Source organism: Ambystoma mexicanum, chromosome 5p (genome assembly GCF_040938575.1).
Source record: "Ambystoma mexicanum isolate Mex_15411 chromosome 5p, UKY_AmexF1_1, whole genome shotgun sequence".
Taxonomy (NCBI): Eukaryota; Metazoa; Chordata; class Amphibia; order Caudata; family Ambystomatidae; genus Ambystoma; species Ambystoma mexicanum.
In genome coordinates this window covers 945,821,574-945,843,828 of record NC_090930.1, presented here as the reverse complement: position 1 = coordinate 945,843,828, position 22,255 = coordinate 945,821,574, and positions in this window count along the sequence as shown.

Genomic DNA, 22,255 nt, shown 5'->3' with positions numbered 1-22,255 from the left:
ACGGCGTTGGTGGATTCCATCAGCCTGGATGCCATTGTGCTGGCACAGGCAGTTGCGTCGGAGGTAGCGGCAGGCTCGACGTGGGAGGCATCATGGCTCGGGGCCATCAACATCAGGGGTGCAGGCATCGGCTGGAGGGCAGGAGAACCCTGGAATGGGAGTGGCTTCCGTGTGGGAGCGGTTGGGCCAGCAGATAGGTGCGGGGCGGCAGCGGGCGGAGGAGGAACGGCTCACAATGGTCAGGGCGGAGAACTCCATGCGGAGGGCGCTGAGGCGGGCTGAGTGCCTCGAGGGTCTTCGCAGGGAGTTGGAGCTGGACACTGCTTTATCCCTGCGAGATCTTGGGGCCAGGGAACATGCCCGCCTCCAAGCCATTGAACAGGAGTTTGATGATGCCCTGGCCCATGATAACATCCAGTGAGCCGTTGGACTAGCCCGCTGCCCTTGTAAATAGTTATGTAGTTAGTGTTAGGTTTCCTTTGCTTTTTTCTTGATTTTGGACCTTTTGGACCTTGGCCAACATTTTTGTATATAGTTTTTTTATTACGTAGTATTTTTAGATAGGTTTCATTTCTTCAGGTGGGATCATGGACCCTGGATTGTTTATCTGTATATAGTTGACTGTTGGATTATGGTTTGTTTTTTTTATTTACCCATGGAGCAATGGTTTTTGGTTTTGTTTTTCCCTTGGATGTACTTTTTTGAACTGTGACTTTGGACACCTTTCCTTTGGATTATGATTTGTGGTTTTTTTCATTATTTTACGGACATGCTGCTTTTTTGATTTTAATTCCCATTGTCGTTTGTTTATTTTTAATCCCATTTATGTTGCTTTTAATACTTTTTTTCATCAAACTTCAATGTGTAGTATCATATCATTGTTTTCATGCATGTCATGATATGGGTTTTGACATTCACTTACACCCATTGTGTGTATGTGAGGGACATGTGTTCATTTACATACTTGCCATTGGGGTTGTATCATGTAATTGGCAATTCTGAGTGGGTGGATGCAATACTTGGGTGGGTGTTTGGCATGTGGAGGCTGCCCATAAGGGCCAGGGATCTAGATTGTGATGACGTGTTGGCTGGGGGACATGTGTCAGGGCCTGCTGGCAGATGCCTCGCAATGCTGGGGGGTGGGGGTGCAGGGGGACATGAGTGGGGGCCTGCTGGCAGGTGCCTCGCAATGCTGGGGGGTGGGGGTGCAGGGGGACATGATTGGGACATGAGTGGGGGCCTGCTAGCAGGTGCCTCGCAATGCTGGGGGGTGGGGGTGCAGAGGGACATGAGTGGGACATGAGTGGGGGCCTGCTGGCAGGTGCCTCGCAATGCTGGGGGGTGGGGGTGCAGGGGGACATGTGTGGGACATGAGGGGGGGGCTGCTGGCAGGTGCCCAACAGTGCTGGGGGGTGGGTGTGCAGGGGGACATGTGTGGGGGCCTGGTGGAGGGTGCCCCTGACTGGTGGGGGTGGGGGTGCAGGGAGACAGGAGTCGGGGCCTGGTGGCAGGTGCCCTGCACTGCTGGGGGGTGGGGGTGCTGGGAGACATGTGTGGGGGCCTGGTGGAGGGTGCCCCTGACTGGTGGGGGGTGGGGGTGCAGGGAGACAGGAGTGGGGGCCTGTTTGAGGGTGCCCTGCACTGCTGGGGGGTGGGGGTGCTGGGAGACATGTGTGGGGGCCTGGTGGAGGGTGCCCTGCACTGCTGGGGGGTGGGGGTGCTGGGAGACATGTGTGGGGGCCTCGTGGAAGGTGCCCCTGACTGGTGGGGGGTGGGGGTGCAGGGAGACAGGAGTGGGGGCCTGGTGGAGGGTGCCCTGCACTGCTGTGGGGTGGGGGTGCTGGGGGACATGTGTGGGGGCCTGGTGGAGGGTGTCCTGCACTGCTGGGGGGTGGGGGTGCTGGGAGACATGTGTGGGGGCCTGGTGGAGGGTGCCCCTGACTGGTGGGGGGTGGGGGTGCAGGGAGACAGGAGTGGGGCCTGGTGGAGGGTGCCCTGCACTGCTGGGGGGTGGGGGTGTTGGGAGACATGCATTGTTGATCAGTAGTGCAAGGTGACATGTGGCTTGACTGGGGGGCATGCCCATGGTGGATGGTCTGCCTGCGGAACATGAGCAGGGGTGCAGTGTAGTCCCCCGTGGTGTGGGCTGCTGCAGGGGCCGTGGAGGTTGTAGAGCGAACACCTGGGAGGACCCATACGGCCAATTCACGTGTAGTACTCCCCGGAACCCCTGAAATACACGTACCCTGCTGAAATCGCGTGTGAGACTTCCCGCGCACCCCGAAATACACGTACCCAGGACATTCGTGTGTGAGACTTCCCGCGCACCCCTGAAATACACGTACCCTGCTGAATTTGCTTGTGAAACTTCCCGCACACCCCAGGAATACACATACCCAGGACATTCGCGTGTGGAACTTCCCGCGCACCCCTGAAATACACGTACCCTGCTGAATTTGCGTGTGTATTTCCCGCGCACCCCGAAATACACGTACACAGGACATTCGCGTGTGGAACTTCCCACGCACCCCTGAAATACACGTACCCTGATGGAATCGCGTGTGGAACTTCCCGCGCACCCCTGAAATAAACGTACCCTGCTGAATTTGCGTGTGTAACTTCCCATGCACCTCGAAATACACGTACACAGGACATTCGCGTGTGGAACTTCCCGCGCACCCTAGTAATACACGTACCCCACTCGCACGGGGCCAATCGTGTGTGGAACTTCCTGCGCACCCCTGAAATACACGTACCCTGCTGAATTTGCGTGTGAAACTTCCCGTGCACGCCTGAAATACACGTACCCTGCTGAATTTGCGTGTGAAACTTCCCGCGCACCCCAGTAATACACGTACCCCGCTCGCACTGGGCCAATCGCGTGTGGAACTTCCCGCGCACCCCTGAAATACACGTACCCTGATGGAATTGCGTGTGAAACTTCCCGCGCACCTCTGAAATACACGTACCCTGCTGAATTTGCGTGTGAAACTTCCCGCGCACCCCTGAAATACACGTACCCTGCTGAATTTGCGTGTGAATCTTCTCGCGCACCCCAGTAATACACGTACCCCGCTCGCACAGGGCCAATCGCGTGTGAAACTTCCCGCACACCCCAGTGATACACGAACCCAGCTGAAATCACGTGAGAAACTTCCCGTGCACCCCAGTGAAACACGTACCCCGCTTGCCGTGCTGGTACAGGGTTAGCGCAGCCCTTTGCTCTGGATTGGGGATTTTGATGGCTTTTCCCTGCGCAAGGGGGTTTCTTGGGGGCGTAACTGGCGCTGCTGCAAGGTCGCTGCGCCACTGTGCGCCACGGCTGGTTTTGGTGGCTGGAATCCATGAATACGCTGTGCGCAGAAATGTATTTTCGCGCACGCGGCTGGCGCAGGGTTTCACACGCGCACACTGTGCGCCAGCCGCGTGCGGCACTTGTGCGCTGAATTCTATGAATTACCCCCTATATGAATATTGTGTGATGCCTTTCGGCTTGTGTAACGCCCCTGACACCTTCCAGCATTTCATCAATGATATATTCCGTGACATGATGGATAGATTTGTAGTGGTGTATCTGGATGGCATTCTTGGATATTCCTAATCTTTTGAGGCACACGTGAAACACCTCACCCAAGTGTTACAACGCCTTCGTAACAATCATTATATGCTAAATTGGAAAAATGAATTTTTCACGTCCAGAGTGTTGAGTTCTTGGGCTATGAGATCACCAATAGAGGCATCCGGATGAGTACTGCTAAAGTAAAAGCTGTGCTAGATTGTCCTGTTCCTACAAATTTGAAGGCACTGCAGTCGTTCCTTGGGTTTGCCAATTCTTATAGGCGTTTTGTGAGGTACTTTTCAGACATAGCCGCTTCCTTGACTAAGCTAACCAGTAACAAGAATCAATTCCTCTGGAATCAAGAGGCCGACAGGGCATTTAGGGACCTCCAAACGGCCTTCATCTCTGCTCCGGTGTTACAACACCCGGATCCGACTTTACCATTTATTGTAGAGGCTGACGCCTCGGATCTAGCTTTAGGAGCTATATTGTCTCAGAATGGCAAAGACTTGAATGATCTCCATCCAGTTGCCTACCATTATAGGAAATTGACGAGCTATGAACAAAACTACATGGTTACAGAAAAGGAGCTGTTATCTGTTAGGGATGCTTTCCTTGAAGACATCATTTGCTAGGTACCACTACTCATGTGTTAGTGTATACCGATCACCGAAATCTCCTGGCCTTACAGTCCGTGAAGTGCACCACTGCGCGTCATGCTCGTTGGCACAAGTTCTTTTCACAGTTCCATTTCAGCATTACTTATCGTCTAGGTACTCTACATTCAAAGGCTGATGCTTTGTCATGTCTTAATGGAGATACCACGAGACATATCGGTCATTGCCTTTTGCTGCTACTTAACCAGGTTGTTTGTGGCTGTACACTACAGCCGTCCATGAAGTCTGACATCCAAACCTGGGTCAAACAGAATCTGCAAGCCATTAAAGATAACAACATTGAAATTCTTCAGTCTTTGCCTTACGTCCATGGTAAACTCTACTTCCCAGACACTAAATCTTGTCAAATGGCTATATACTGGTGCCACGATTCTAAGATCGCCGCTCACCCCAGCAACAGGAAGACGGCAGACCTATTGCATCGCTGGTGTTGGTGGCCAAACATGGACAAGGACATTGCCTTATACGTAGTGTCTTGTGCAGTTTGTGCACAGGGCAAAGACACGCGTACGAAACCCATTGGATTACTACTGCCATTATTGATTCGTGAATGTCCTTGGTCCATGATCTCAATGGACTTTATAGTTGAATTTCCCCCGTACAAGGCTTTGATACCATCTGCGTAGTCATAGTTTACTTCACTAAGATGGCCTTGTTCATTCCATGAGGTGGTCTCCCGACCGCTCCTGTATTGGCAGACTTATTATTGAAGCATGTTTTCAGGTCTTTTGGCTTACCGAGTATTATCATCGCTGATCGTGGATCTCAATTCACTTCCCGCTTTTGGTATTCTCTTGATGTACCAAATATGTGACCCCACTATGATGCCTGCCAAGAAGACCCCCGACTAACATTAGACCCCTGTCACAATATATCCCCTCCCAATACTAACAAATGTCAACGTGCCTCCGATTCTTTACGAGTCCAGACCCTAGCTTCAACCAATGCTATCATGATGGCCAAAGCCCTTTAACCTGATGCTCGATATAAGCCACTGTTATTGACGATGGAAATACGTGTAAGACGTTTTAGGTTTACAATGATTTGTTCAAACGAATTGCAAAGTAATTATTTAGTGCATGCTTCACAAAGATGTATTATGTTAGCTTAGTTAGTGATCACCCCACCTCACAGCAACCTGACCTTCACCCCTCCTGGACACTGACAACAGGATCACGTAAAGTCCACCCTCCCAGCAAAGGAGAGACCAATCCAGATGGAACCATGATGTCATCGCTATGTGGGTCTATACTGACTGACCAATCGTGCACCGCCTCGACACCCTATACTAATTGCGTCATCTATGATGAGTTGTGCCTTTATAATGTGATGTAACTGTGATTTTTGTCAGAGCGCTCTCAAGCAACAGAGTTCTTTGGATGTCAATTACATAAACCATTTTTTGAACTCTCGCAACCTGTCCTCGTAGCCTTATTCTCAGTCTGGGGAGTGTCACATTTATTCTTTTCACGCCTAAAGAGGGGGAGGGCGCCTACATTTTTGGTGACTTGGAACAGGTGCCTTGAGGCCGGTGCAGTGCGGCGAGATCCGGGATGCCTCCCAGCAAAACCATTGCCTCCGCGCCGACCACCCTGTGCGCACAACGGGAAGGGGTCAAGGGTTCCCGGTTAACGAATACCCAACTGTAAAAGCTGCTCGCCGAGGTGGGCCACGGCTTGGTTGGGGTGTGGACCAGATTGTGGATAGACCGTGAACAGTGATTCTCAGACCACCCGACTGAACACGTGAGTACCGGTTTGCGAAAGTTCCCAAGAGGTAAGGGAAGGGTTAAGGACAAAGGGGAATAGGCAACAATAGACTAAAAGAAAGTTAGGGTCTGCGTGAATGATACTGAGGCTTTTCTGATCTATTCTTTATATGGCCATTAGGTTTTGTGGGGATAAAGAAGTAAGAGAAGAGCGAGGAAACCTATCCGGAACGGGGTAGAAGGTGGCGCCGTGTAGCATTGTCTCGTCCAGTGCAGATAAATAAGTGAAGATAAAGAGAAAATAGTAGGAGTCTCATGTATTTATTAGACTCGGAGTAGTAATTTAGAATATTCTTTTTCCGTGTGAGCAGAATTTTTGGTAAGGTAGTAAGAGGGAGTAAGAGGTGGGGAGTGCGTGAGGAAGCTAGAACAGGGGGGTAACAGACTAAAATAATCAAAAAAGGGGAGTAAAAGCACGCAGGTAGTACATGTTGCGTGTTATATGTCTTCATGTAATATGTTTTCACGTGCATCAAGGTGTTACATGTTGATCTGTTAGGAACTGTTTATGTGCCAATAAGTTGAAGAACAAATTAAGGTTGATTAAGAAAATTGAAACTGCAATGTATAAGAAAATGTTTTGAATGATAGTAATGACAGATGTGCATAGTTGAAATAATTTACCATCTCGGTAAGTGGTGAAAGAGGAAAAGTTGTTGAAAAAGTATTGGTACCAAGGGGTAAGAAAAAGGTTCCATAAAACATTGAAACGAAAAGAGTGTCAACCAAGTGTCTGTGTATTTACACGCAGGAAATTGTATTATCATGGGGAGAGTAACACCCTTAGCGCACATTTGTCAACATTTCCCATTGTATAGCGAGAAGATACAGAAGTATCATGACCAAAGGGTGACAGAGATAAAAGCAGACAGCGTAACCCCCATATGGCCAGAGGGAGGATCCTTTGATAAGAGGGTATTGGATCTAGTATCGATGCATTTGTTGGCAAGATATAAGGGAAAACAGTTTCGGGTGGGGCGGGGAAATGGATACATACATTCGAAAAGAACACGGCAGGAGTCCCACTAGCAATAGGGGACGTGAAAAGTTTGTTGGTGTCCGCTGTTGGTGATCAAGCAGATGCTGTATGGGTGAAGGCGGGGTTCCTGGGAGTAACAATGAGTTGTGACCGCCATGATGGATCTCCATTCAACAACGTTAGAGGACAAGTATGGGATGCATTGCGGCGCACGTTTCCAGACATTCCAGATTTACACTTAGTGATGCGGTGCACAATGGGAGAGGAGTAGGAGCCTACGCAATTCATCCTCCAGGTGCAAGACCTGTGAAGAAGTGAAACGGGTACGGCGTGGGATCAATCCACTGCCCTGTTTTATTTCATAATCAAAAAGGGGCTTCCGAAGGAGGTACAGAAGGCTCTTGGATAAAATAGCTGGTATAGTAGCCAAGGGCTGGCCTGAGATCCAAACTATAATTGTACACCATTGTAGGAGGATCAAAGAGAGAGAAAAAGAGATAGCTCAGAAAAGACTGGCAGACAAAGAGAAATTAGTACAGAATAAGCTAGTGAAGGTCACAGAGCTGAACGCAACCACATCAACTGATAAAGGAATCGAAGGAGATGACAGAGCAGGGAATGCACCAGTGAGAATGGCCGCAGCCTGGGCAGCAGGAGGACAAGAACAGTGGGACGGAGAAGAACAATACGGAGGGCCCCAGTGGCAGGGAAGACCAACAAGAGGACGAGGTGGGTACAGGGGGCCACAAGGGGGATTCAGAGGAATGGGAAACAGAGGTTTCAGAGGGCCTGGGATGAGAGGAGGACCACAAGGGTCAAGTTGGAACTATGGAAGGTGGGGGCACTATTCACGAGACTCTAAAATGCGACCTACATGATATTTCCAAGGGCAGCCCCCAATAGGAAATGAATAGCAATACGGACATCCACACCCAGGAAGCCCCTATGGGTTACCCATGGGAGGGGGCGGGCAAGGTGATCCATATCATAGTGAGCCCCAAATGCAACAAAGACAGCAACCCCCGCAACAACAGCCACAGCAGAGGGGAGCACAACAGCCTATGGCCAGATAGAATACAGTAGGAAACACAAACAACAACATTTTTGCAACATCAGCTAACGGTGTGCCTGCGCCCTTTCGTGGCACAACAGTGGTAGGAGATAATGTTTTCTCGATGCCAGGAACTGAGACATATGCAGACTTGGACAGCCCACAGAAAGCACTTGCGTGTCCAGTACTATCCACTACCCTACATGCATAAGAGGAACCACTAGTGGGAGCAGAGATAGGAAACAAGCAGTTTATCTTTATGGTAGACTCAGGAGCAGAAAAATCATGTCTCATGGAAGGGCGGTTTCCGCTCTTGGGAAGAAATTTGGAAACGCAGGGGTTCTCTGGGGCTATTTTAAAAGTTCCTTACACAAAAGATCTTGATATAACAGTGGGGGGGGGAAACCGTGCGTGCACCCTTACTGTAACATGAAGACGCGCCAATCAATTTACTGGGAAGAGTTTTGTTGAGTAAATTAAATATGACCATCTCCTTTACTGAGCTGGGAATAGTGTGTTCAACTCCAGGAGTGTTCCCTGTACGAGCAATGCTAATGATCAGTACGATGACAAATGAAGTTGAAGTAAGAGGGCTACCCATTGACATTGTTCATTTATGGCATGAGAGTGTTGGCCCGGGTGGTGGCAGAAATAACAAGAAAGGAGTGGAGGGTGCCCGCAGATTTTATTTTCCGCCCAATTGTGAACACAGATTTTTTACCAGGAACCATCTTGTCCATTGATTTATAGGGGGTTCAGGTCTCAAGCAAACGTATTGCGGTGATAGTACTGGACACACATGGCTACGAATGGAGAACAATACTATGCAAAGACCCAAACATAATGTTGCGCGATTTAACTGATGAAGAATTGTTTACTGATAATGAGAGTGATGGGGAAATAATAATGGAAATAAGCATACCATGTGACATCATGATTCAATACAGGGAAATACACAACCCACTCATGGCCAGCGTTAACATGCCGCCTACAATTTTTGAAAAAGATATGGAAAGGGTACTGCCAGAAGTGTGGACCACAGGTCCCCATGATGTAGGGTAATTGCATGATATAACACCCATTAAGATAACATTGAAGCCAGGTGCCATACCCCCAAGAGTTAAGAACTGCTACACTATCGAAAGAAGCGGAGGAAGGAATAAAAGAAACAATAAGTGCTCTGTTGAAACAGGGGATAATAGTACCATCCAACTCCCCATGTAATACAGCAATTTTTCTGATCAAAAAAGCAAAAGGAGGGGCATGGAGAATGATACAAGATCTCTGCCCACTCAATGACGTCATTCGCAAAGAGTTCCCATTGGTCCTCAACCCGGTATCAATACTGTGCAGCATTCCCAAAGAAGCCACATGTTTCATCGTGATGGATTTGTAAAATGCTTTCTTTTCTATACCACTCAATCCAAGCTCCCGTTACCTCACTGCGTTCACGCTAGGAGGAAACAGGTACGAACATTGCAGCCTACCACAGGGATATTGTGAAAGCCCAAGTATTTTCAATAGGATCTTGCACCAAGATCTTAAAAATATTGATATAGAGAGCAGGATAATACAACACGTGGATGACCTACTCATCTGCAGCAACACCGAAGAAAAGTGCAGAGAAGACTCTGTAACATTGTTGAATCTACTAGCTACAAAAGGATATAAGGTAGATAAAGGAAAATTGCAATACTGCCTAGCTGTGGTCCTATACCTAGGACAGCTAATATCAAAATATGGCAAAAGAATACTTCCCGACAGGGCAGCGGCCATACGCCATATGATAATACCGAAAACTGTAAAAGATATGCAGAAATTTCTCAGCATCTGCAATTATTGCCACGCCTGGATACTTGATTATGCCGCCTATACAAGCCCATTGCTGCAGGCATTGAAAGAGTCCCAAAAGAATAATGTCCCGATAAAATGGATAAAGGAAATGATGACACAATACTTCAAGCTACAAGACCTGATTGCACACGCACCAGTTCTCGCGAACCCAGGTTATAACAGGGAGTTTTACCTATTCTCCCACTGCAATGGCACACTGATGACTGCAGTGTTAACACAGAAAACATCCCTAGGCCACAAGCCATTGGCCTACTATAGCGGAACGCTGGACGCTTTAATGCAAGGTCACTTCACATGCGAACAAGCCCTCGCTGCAGCGGCCTTCGCCATTGAAAAGAGCGCCACAATTGTAATGGGCTGCTCAGTAACATTGTAAGCAGAGCATTCACTATTTGCAATCTTAGAGTGATCCAAATCGACGTTGACAACACAGAGAGCAACAGCTTATGAGATAAAAATCTCCAGCCCGAATGTGCACTTAGTGAGATGTAAAACAGTAAATCCTGCCACGTTCATTACAGAGCCATGTACTGTAGAAGACATGCAGGAGCACGACTGTGCAACATACGAGGGAGAAGAAGATGATATCCCCAAAGCAAGTGAGAACACATTACAGGAAGGAGAAATATATTTCATAGATGGGTCAGCATCCATAGACACTGAAACTGGGGAAAAACAAGTAGGGCTGGCCATGGTAAGAATGGAAGAAGACAATGAAACGATTGTCCAAAAATGCCTCCCTTCTCATTTTTCCGCACATGCAGCTGAACTGGTGGCATTAATCGAAGCACTACATACAGCAAAAGGAAGTGCAGTAACCATATACTCAGATTCAGCCTATGCCACAACAACAGTACACTCAGGATTATCAAGATGGCGACGGAGGGGGTTCCGGCGGGCAGATGGGTCGCCAGTTGAACATGCTACACTATTAAATGAACTAATAGAAGCATTAGCAGAACCATCAGTAGTGGCGGTGGTGAAATGCCAGGCCCATACTAACAACACAGATGTGATCTCATTGGGAAATGCGGCGGCAGATGCAGCAGCGAAAGACGTCTTGTATTTCAATATACCCCCAACAATTGAATGCATTGTTAAGACACCTGCTACACAACCATTAGAGGAAGGGTATAGCAATACACCAGTAACACAAATAATAGAATTGCAGAGGAGAGCACCAATAGAAGAGCAAGAATTATGGGATAAACAAGGGTGTAAGCAATCACGTACAGATCTGATCTAGAGACAGGAGGTGACTGGGAAGGTAGTGATGCCAGTGAAATTATTAGAGGTAGCATTCCAGCAGTTGCATTTCCCGGCCCATGTGACAAAACAACATATCGCAGCAGACATACAGGAGCACTGGTTTATTCCCAACCTGCAGGAGCACTTATCAAAATTCATCATCGAATTCACCACATGTCAGACATACAGTTCAGGAATGACTCTGAGAACATTGCGATGAACTTTACCGTGTCCTGTGGGGCCCTTCAGAGAGCTCCACATAGACTATGCAGACATGGGGGAAAGGTGTAATGGGGCAAGATATTTGATTGTGGTGGTATGCCCCTTTTCGAGATGGGTGGAAGCAGGACCATGCCCCCATCCAGACACGAAGTGTGTTGCCAAGTTTTCGGTGCGGGAAGTGTTGTCCAGGTGGGGAATTTGCGATGTTATAAGATCAGACAACGGCACACATTTTGTGAATGACCTCTTCAAGGAAGTAATATCACTTCTAGGAGTGAAGCACAAACTGTGTTCTATTTATCATCCAATGGCTAACGGAATGGTGGAGAAGATTACCTCAAAAGTAAATTGTCAAAATTGTGCAACACACTCAAAAAGAATTGGGTGTATTGCCTGCCCCTAGCACTGTTCCAACTCAGAACGCAGCGAAGCAAAGGCCCCCATTTAAGCCCCACAAAATTGTAACTGGCAGGCGTATTTGTACGCCACTCTCCCCAATAAGAAAAGCATTGGATGCGCACCGGGCTGCCACAGTGTTGGGAGAAGAATTTAAAGAATACCTTACCCAGTTGACGCACGCAATGCGTAGTATAGTGCGACAAATTTCACCACCCTTTACTGAGAATGCAGCGACAGACACTGTAACTCCAGCCCCAGACAGCCCAAGTGGCCCATTAATGCCAGGAGATAATGTATATGTGAGGAATTTTGTTTGGTGGTGGAACTCGCTAAGGTTTCATGGACCCTACGAGGTCATCTACTGCACACCCACCACAGTCAAAGTTAAGGGGCTGAAGTATTGGGTGCATCTCTCAGATGTGAGGAAGGCACGCAATACAGCACTCCCTCAGTGTGAGCAAATGAGCACCACTGAAAATGGTGAATAAAGATGAAACTAGATTATGAGGGATGTAAACGGAACAATGCATATTAATGTGTTTGCATGTCTCTCTGTCTCTCACTTTCTCTCTCTTTCTCCTGTCCTTTCTCTCTAACTCTTGCTTACATGTCCTGCACCCTCTATCAAAGTGAATGACAAAGAATATGAAGTATATATATATATATAAATGCAGAAATGATGTTAAAAGATCAATAAAAGTAAGGTGTACAATCAGTAAAAAAAAAGTTAGGTTAAAAGATGTATAGCAGTAAACGAATGACTAATAAGGAGAATATCACAAACAGTAATAAACTATGCAATGTGAAAAATGAATATATGCTCGTCACTTAACCATTTTATATCGCCCCTCCAGGTAACACAATGGCCGAAAGGAGTGCCCTCCCCGAAAATGACTTAATGTTAGTTAGCGATAGGATTGCCAATAGAGCTAATAAGTATAGCAATGTTGAGTGTACGTTAAAGTATTCTGCAGTTTTGCTATCTGTGATGCTATTCTTCATGGCGTGGTACTACACTCGCTTATGTCTTGTCCATGATATGAACAGAGGGGGGAGCGGGGCACAGCTAATACGAGAAGGGTCAGTACTAATTTGGAAAGGGGTAAAAACAATGTGGAGAGAAAACTATTCTTCTGATGACAATGACGCTAATGTAACTCACACTATGGTGCACTTTAATGACACAGCGACTGTCCCCCTCCTACCAATTGCTGCTATAAGCCTGTATGGTAACAATGAAACAAACAAATATGATGGCGATTATTTTTGGTCAAACAAACTAACGGAAAAGAACATCAATGTACAGACAACCAGTAGCCATGGGGAAATAACGGAAACATTGGAAGACATAGGACTGCCTACGATAAGTGTTGAGGAAAGAGAGGAGCTGGATGCACCGATTACTCTGGAGGAATTAGAAGAAGGTGTGAGGCAGCTGCCTACTATTAAGACTCCGGGGGCAGACGGGTTCCCAAGCAAATTTTATAAAGTACATGGGAAGGAAGTGCTCCCCCCAATATTAGAAATGCTAAATGAGGCGTTCGAGGTGGGACGGTTGCTAGAGTCACTTAGAGAGGCGATCGTAATACTGCTTCCCAAACCCAACAAGCCGGGGCATAGCTGTGGCTCATACAGACCGTTGTCAATGTTGAACCAAGACAGCAAAATACTGACGGCTGTCTTGGCAAACAGATTACGAAGAGTTATTGGCAAACTTGTACACCCTGACCAGACAGGCTATGTCCCGAATAGAAATATAACTCATAATCAGAGACGACTCCAGTGGGTTGTTGAGTGGGGAAGTAAGAACAAAGGGGAAATGGCGATTGTGTCCTTAGACGCGGTAAAGGCATTTGATTCGGTCAAGTGGCCGTGGCTGCTGGCGGCCCTGGCGGGGTACGGAATGGAACCTGGATACATAAGGTGGGCGAAGATGCTATATAGCAAACCGCTGGCTAGAGTCAGAACAGGATCTTTGATATCTGAGAGGTGGCAACTCAGTAGAGGTACCAGACAGGGATGCCCATGGTCCCCAATGCTTTATATACTAGCCCTGGAGCCTCTAGCAATATACCTTAGACAACAATATGATACTATAGGTATCGAGGTGGGGGGGGAACGACACTTGATCTCTTTATATGCGGATGATTTGTTGCTGTACCTGAGGCACCCGGAGGAAAATCTCCAGTACATCCTGGAGGTGATGGAGAGATATGCGGGGCTGTCTGGGATAGCGGTGAATCCACAAAAGTCTAGTATTTTCCCGTTGGGCAGCTATAAGGGGACCCCTTTGATACGGCTACCGGTGTTGCAAATTCCATGGGCGGTTAGTACGTTCCGGTACCTTGGGATAGACGTGTACCATACGGTCGAAGAGGAACAAAGACACAATACCGAGGTGGCCATTGTGAAAATCGAGAAGCGTATGAAATTCTGTGTGAAGTTGCCCTTGGCAATGATGGTACGAAGAGCAATGCTAAAGATGGTGGTCCTACCTAGGCTCTTGCATTATTTTGGGAATATTCCATACATTATACCCAAGAAGTTTTTTGCTAAACTGAACAGCATGTGTAGGGACTTTCCAGAATAGAATGGCGCTATGGAAGCTGCAGAACTTTTATGAAAAAGGGGGAATAAAACTGCCTAATTATGAAGTTTATTATGTAGCGAGCCAGCTGCAATATGTTGAAAAATGGCTCTCAGATGAAGCGACCCCCAAATCCAGGTTGTTCGGAAATGATTGTGCCCCATTTTATTTAAAGGAGATGATCTGGCTACCCAAGACAGAAATGAGAGAGCACCCTAGGATGATGGGGCTTGGGTGGAAGATGTGGCGCCGGGCATGCCGGATGATGGAGAACCCATTCCCATGCTCCCCGCAGATACCAGTAGTTGCACTGGTAGGGGAAGATAAGCAGCTGAGGATGACAATCAGGAACCACTGGGAGTTGGTGGGGCTGGTAACGTTAGGAGATGTCTGGCGAGAGGGGACTATTATAGATTTTGAAGTACTGGGGGAGGAAGCGGGGTTACATATGGGCCAGTATATCACACATCATAGAATGGTGCAGAGAATCAGGAAAACATGGCCCGAAACAGTTCTGGAAGAAGAACCAGATGCACCTATAGATGCAATATATGATTTATCTGACGGGGGGCATGAGATCTCCAGACTGTACGAGATGGTGATGTCTAAGGTTGGGAAGGATCTAACACAATTGAGACTGGATTGGGAAGCGGAGGTAGGAGTCCCGATTGAGGATGGGATGTGGGAACGCGCCCTGGGGTATCACAATAAGGTGTCAAGGAATGCAAGATTGAAACAGATACAATTGCATATTAACCACAGGGCATATATGACACCTCAGAGGATATCTAGGTTTGAAAATGCTGGACGACAGGCATGCCCCAAATGTGATGAAGAAAAGGCTGACATGGTACACATGTTTTGGTCATGCCCAGTAATTGAGCGCTTCTGGGGTGAGGTGGCACAGAAACTAGCGGAAAAGGGGGTCACGATTATTATAGATACAGCCTGGGCCTGCTTGCTGGGGGCGTTTCCCAGATCACAGAAACTTAAGCATGTTGGTAAATTAAAAGATCTAGCATATGTGCTCGCAAAAAGAAGGATTGCCATGGGATGGAAGACATGTCACAGGCCACGGGTGGAAGTGTGGTGGAAAGAGTTGCAGAAATGGGCAGAGGCAGAAACTATGGTATGGCAAGAGGTAAGAAATGTGGGGGGAGAGGAGGAGGCGGGAAGCCTGATGGCATGAAAATTATTGATAGCGGAACTGTTTGGAACAATACAAGACCTAACAGAATCCACGGAAAGTGAGACCCCATTACGTGCAGCAGATACAGAGGATAAGGAATAAGAGGCTCGCAAAGGGGGGTTGGAAGGGGAAGCAGTGACCAGAATTAAGGAATGGACAATTGAACTGTTGATATATGCACTGCGTGTTTGGTTTGTAATTTTGTTTGGTTGAACAAAATAAATCAAATCTTTTTTTTTAAATAAATTTTAAAAAATGTACAGACAACCAGTGACCCTACCTCATTTTATGTTGCTGCTACTCACGAACCACCAGAACCGCCAATTGAACACACAGTAAATAATGTTAATGATACAGCATGGTCTGGAGTATTCCCAATACATTATCTAAAAGTTAGAAGTTACCGCAAGGGGAGGGGGAAAAAGAGGGGCGGATGGGAAAATGTATGACATATATCATGGCCTGGGATTAAATGAAATAGAAGACCCCCGCCACCCCGACCAGTCAAATAAATGGTATTCAGACATGAGCACCACAGCAAAGCAATCCACAAATGAGAGCGGTTACGTTTGCTCTCTCATACCGCACGCATCAGGGGCGCCCAAAATACTTGTGCCACAAGGGGTGCCCTTGCCAGACGCCCAATGTTTAATTCATCTCGTATTGTGTAGGATTCGAAGCACCTTCCAGGCACACACAGTTACAATAGAGATGCTGTAGAACGAGAGAACAGGCACAAGCAGAAGCCAAGGAGTGATTTGCATCAAGGAACCATTCTTCATCATAAAAGGAACGAGATTCGCAGAAAACAAATGGCATAACGAAACGATCGAGTGCAAAGCTGAAGCACTCAGGGGACTGACTGAAGAGAACTTTCAATGGGTAAAAGAAACATGCACCCCCGTCTGGTCCCAGCATATTGCCAAATTCACGTGGGTCACAGCACTAGAAAAGCCAATCAAAACGCAGAAAGAAATACCACATGAACAATGCTTCCACGGAGAAGGAAAAGTGCCCTTTGGTGCCAACAGGCAATGCAATAAGACAATCATAATTCCAGATATGAAGAAAGGAACAGCGGCCCTCATGGACATGTATTGGATCTGCGGCAAACAAGCATACCTGCACCTCCCGGCGTCATGGAAGGGCACTTGTGCCCTAGCCACTCTACATTTAGCTCTGATGGTAATGCCAGAAAGTCACCTCCAAGGGGGGAAAGGGCAATCAGATGGCATATCGGCAGCAGGGCAATTAGCTGGCATATCAGCAGCAGGACAATCGGCTGGCATATCGGCAGCAGGGCAATCAGCTGACACATCGGCAGCGCCCCAACCAGGAGTAACAGAGCCCCCAGCATATGAACTGTTGTCAGAAAATGACTTGAAAAGTAAACTCTCTCGTAAAAGGAGATCATCCAATTACATCTCCTGTGAATCATCTGCTCTTCTTGCCGCAATCCCGCCAAAGTACAAACTTTTCACCTCCGCAGAGACATTCTTTGCTTCGCTCCTAACACCAGGTCTCCAGGCCCGAACTAACGCCAAGTGGTTACAGATAGTGCGCTGGGAGCTGATCCAACTAGCCAACGACACTGAAGAAGGGTTTAACATGAAAAGGTGGAGCTCCGTGCCTTGTGCCTAATGACGATGCAGAAACGCTCCCGATTTTTCGGACAAAAAATCGGGAGCGCATGTTGCACATTCGTGCAATCTGAAGATGCAGACAATGGAACACTTTCCCATGTCATATCAGCGGTACACAGCCTGGGAGAAAGAATGTCAAAAGAAGGAGTAGAAACAACCACCTGGTTTGACAACATGTTCAGCTGGATACCATCCTGGTTCAACACCATGATGAACATGTTTGTTCCTATCATCGTCTTCATAATGCTATTTTTCTGTGTGTGCCAATTAGGTATCAGATGTTTTGTAAAATCTATGCCTAACTCAGCTATGATGATGGTAACAATGGGCCGGCAGGCAACGGTAACAACCATGATAGATGCCCAAATGCAAACTGGAGAACTTAACCCACCAAAATATCGCATGACAGAAGTATACCACCAGAATGGGGACAGGGTTGACAATCTATATCATACCACCATAAAGCAACCCAGAGAGCAGCAGTGGCATAATGAAGTATGGGTGGACCTGGATGGGGATGGAGGGATATATATGACATGTACCCCTGATAAATTTGCAAGGAAAGGGCACAGCCTGAAAAGCATATGTAGAGCATGGATGCCCATAAAAGGTACACCAGCCTGGGATGAAGCAATAGCTGAAGCTGAGTATTATCAGAGGGAGAATAAAAAGAACTAATAGTTTGTTACTTTAGATGTAACGAAAGAGGGGAATGTGTGGGAGTGAGGGGCCAGTAAAGTAGGCCCCCCCATCCCTCCTTTCCTTAGTACAAACTTGGACCATGTGCCTCCAATGGTGGGGGGTGCCCCCGTTGCCCTTATGCAATGTCAGCATTGGTTGGCACTTGCGTAGATGGGACCATCACGCAGGACACAAGGCAACCATCTTTTTGCCCCCTTGACGCCATCTTGGTAACTAGGCCTCACTGCGATAATATGAAAATGCTTCTCTCCCCTTTACAGCGCCACGCACACAGCACACATGGCCCCCACTTTTCTCTCACTGTGTTTGGAAAACTCTGCAGCTCCATTCTCACGCTGAAGCCAGAGGTAAATGCAACAAAGAACGAATGTAACAACTCACTCTTCCTCTGAGATCACTGCCCTGCGTGTGAACTGGCTTCAGCCAAGCATCCATCTCCACAAATCTGTCCATGCCCCCTCACCCTCGCCATTGGAAAATTACAGCCAGTGTAACCCTGTGTCCCTACAAGGTATTCTCTTGATGTACCAAATATGTGACCCCACTATGATGCCTGCCAAGCAGACCCCTGACTAACATTAGACCCCTGTCACAATATATCCCCTCCCAATACTAACAAATGTCAACGTGCCTCCGATTCTTTACGAGTCCAGACCCTAGCTTCAACCAATGCTATCATGATGGTCAAAGCCCTTTAACCTGATGCTCGATATAAGCCACTGTTATTGACGATGGAAATACATGTAAGACGTTTTAGGTTTACAATGATTTGTTCAAACGAATTGCAAAGTAATTATTTAGTGCATGCTTCACAAAGATGTATTATGTTAGCTTACTTAGTGATCACCTCACCTCACAGCAACCTGACCTTCACTCCTCCTGGACACTGACAACAGGATCACATGAAGTCCACCCTCCCGGCAAAGGAGCGACCAATCCAGATGGAACCGTGACGTCATTGCTATATAGACCTATACTGACTGACTAATCCTGCACCGCCTTGACACCCTATACTAATTGCGTCATCTATGTTGAGTTGTGCCTTTATAATGTGATGTAACTGCGATATTTGTCAGAGCGCTCTCGGGCAGCAGAGTTCTTTGGATGCCAATTACATAAACTATTTTTTTAACTCTCGCAACCTGTCCTCGTAGCCTTATTCCCCGTCTGGGGAGTGTCACATTTATTCTTTTGCACGTCAAAAGACAGGGAGGGCGCCTACAGTTGTCTTACCATTCAACATCAAGGTTCATTGGTTTCTGCTTTGGTGATGGTGGAGTTTGCATACAATAACTTGTTGCATACAGCCACTGGTTCTTCACCATTTTTTGTTCTGTTTGGGCGACATCCTCGTGCCCTTCATGTTCCGACTATGGTTTTCCCTCGTAATCCTGCCGCTATTGCTTGCGCCCAAGATCTATCTGAACTCCATACCGGTATCAAACAACACCTACTGGCAGTACAGGTCCACACCAAACGTCATGCAGATGCGCATCGAGCCGAATCTCCTTTGTACGATACTGGTATGAAGGTATGGTTTCCCACGAAACATCTAAGGTTATCTGGCCGTAAAACCCTCCAACCATGTTATGTTGGTCCTTATGTGATAAATGGTGTTATCAACCCTGTAGCAGTGTAATTAGCCTTACCGGAGTCCTGGAAGATCCATCTGTCTTTTATGTTTCGTTGTTGAAACCAGTACATGAGGCGGTTCGCTTCTCAGCCGTTCTCGTCCTCTGGCCGTATTAGGTACTGGTGAATATGAGGTCAACAGCATACTCGATACCAAGGTTAAGAACGGTGTACGCCTATAATTGATAGACTGGAAGGATTATGGTCCCGAGGATCGCACCTGGGAACCTGCCAAACACATCCATGCTTCATTGCTTTTGGCTGATTTGTGGTTGGTTCGTAGAGTGAGGCGTTCTTTGGGGGAGAGTACTGTCAGGATTCCTCACTTCTCCACTAGCTCTAGGTCACGCCTCCTTCAGCCCTTTACTAGCTCTACGTCACATCTCCTCATAGGGGTAACATTGGGCCCGTTCACACCACGAGAGCACATATTCACAAGTCACATTCTCGCCCGCATTTGCTTTCCCTGCATAAAAACATATGTTTCTGTCCTCCTGTGCGGTCTCCTCACTACAATTCCCAGACACCGTTATACTCGCGCAATAGGGGGCGTTATAGCCAGGACTGGAGGTTATCATGGCGATTAGTGTCCTTGCCTTTGATGCATTCCCGGTCTCCGACTCACGTCGTGACCACCCGTCACGTGATTAATCCCATGACATTTAAGCACCTCCTACCATTTCCGTGGTGCTTCTGAATTTGCGGAAGTGCGTTTTGATTTTGCCTTATTGTTCTTGCCACATCGGATCATCTGTTTTTTTCTTGGATTTTGGCCTGTTCTCTAGATTGATTCGTCTCTGCCCTGCTCTGCTACGTTTGCCTGATTCTCTGCTGCCTTTTTTCCTGCCCGACCCGGAACGTTTTTTGGATTGCCTGTATTCTCGTTCAAGTTCCTTGGTTCTTGTTTCTTCCTACATCTTGCGGGCCCGGGTTGCCTACGTGGAATCCTTCACTGAGGAGAATTAGAATACCCCTCTTGCTGCCACTCTTACTTTCCGCTGCATACGGACTTGAGACTTCCTGTTTGTGTGTTAGCGGTCCTCCGTTAGGCGTCCTCGTTCCGTCAGGCTAGGACCGTGGGACTAGAGACTTCGCCATCTTAGGCGTCTGTGTGCCGTCGGGTATAGCTGAGGGGTTGCTCCATTTCTACTCAATGCCTCCACTGCAGTCCTGCATCACTGGTAATACTTACGGAACCCACTCTGAGACATTTGCCCACAGTGTTGTTATCCTTTCCTCTAGTGTGCCCATCCATACACTGCTATTTATTTATTTATTCGTATTTGTAAAGCACGCAACAGCCCAAAGGCATCGTGGCGCTTGTTACAGTGACTGATCAGGTCAGCTTAGTTACACAAAAAATCATACAGACATACTTACTGTACAATTTTGTAAGGAACAGTTTGTAAAGCACATGGACAGGTTGGAATGTGAGAAAGGGTAGGAGAGAAGAGAGTGGATTAGTTAAAGAGGACTTTTTTTCTAACGGCGGAGAGAGAAGTTTCTGCTCTGAGGGCAGTGGTGAGAACATTCCATAGCTTAGGGGCTAGATATGGGAAGCCTATCCCTCCTGCTTGGCCCTGTTGATGCGTGGTGCAATGAGTTGGTTGGTGTTGCATGTTCTGGTAGGCCTAATTGAGGTAGCCCTGGATAGTGTGTCTGAAAGGTATGACAGGTCTGTAAGGTTAATGCATTTGTGTGTAGTCGTGAGAATTTCGAAAGTGCTGCGGTCTTTGACTGGGAGCCAGTGGACAGTCTTTCTTATTTGTGAGATGTGGTTTCTTTTTGTAATGCTTAGTAGGGTACATTGCAGATTGTGAAGTACACTAATGGAAGGGACATACCAGTAAAAGCTACCTACTCTTACAGTATTCTGATGTCATCCTCAACAGCCTTAATTCCATATTACAGAGGTTAGAGGTCCAGGTTTATTTGACACTGCTATCTATTGATCTTAGAGAGTAGACTAATCAGTGTACCTTTCTTCTTAGGTAGCCTGGTGCTTGTTGGTTCCATTCTTCAACCTGGTGTTCGTTTACAGACAGTAGGTCATATTGTTGGGAAGAATCCGTCGGCTACACTACGAGGGCAAGTAGTGAAGGATTCTGACAGAACTATAAAGGAGAAAAAGAACTAGATCCCCCTGAGAGAATGGTCCTTTTCCCCTTTGACTCGAATGTTTAATTATAAAGCTTAAGCTCCTCTCGTGTCCCAGGACCAATAGCATGCTCAATGAAGCTCCTGGATTATGGGCCGATTTCACCTTTCTATTATTTATAATTTTGTGGAAAACTGCATTAATAGTCCCCATATTCAAGAAGGGCGATAGGGAGGATCCTAGAAATTACCACCCTATATTCTAGCTAAACTTTTTGCCTCTGTGATTTTGCACCACCTGACTAGCTGGGCAATTACAGCAGGGCGACTTGACCCCCGGACAGTCGGGATTTGTTAAAAGAAGTGGAAACCAACGTAAACCTTTTTCTGTTAAACTTGTTCAAACTAAAAGCTATCAAGAGCAGTGTAAAAATCTATCTAGCATTTGTGGACCTAGAGCAAGCCTTTGATAACGTTCATAGAGAAAGACTATGGGATAAACTGGAAGGTTAGAACTGCCCCCGGTACTTGCTTTATGAAATTAAGGCTTTTTTACTCATCTACTTCGATGCAGGTCAGATTACATTTGGAAGGAATCTTCTCGAAAAAGATCAGTACATATAAGGGCCTGAAGCAGGGGTGTGTCTT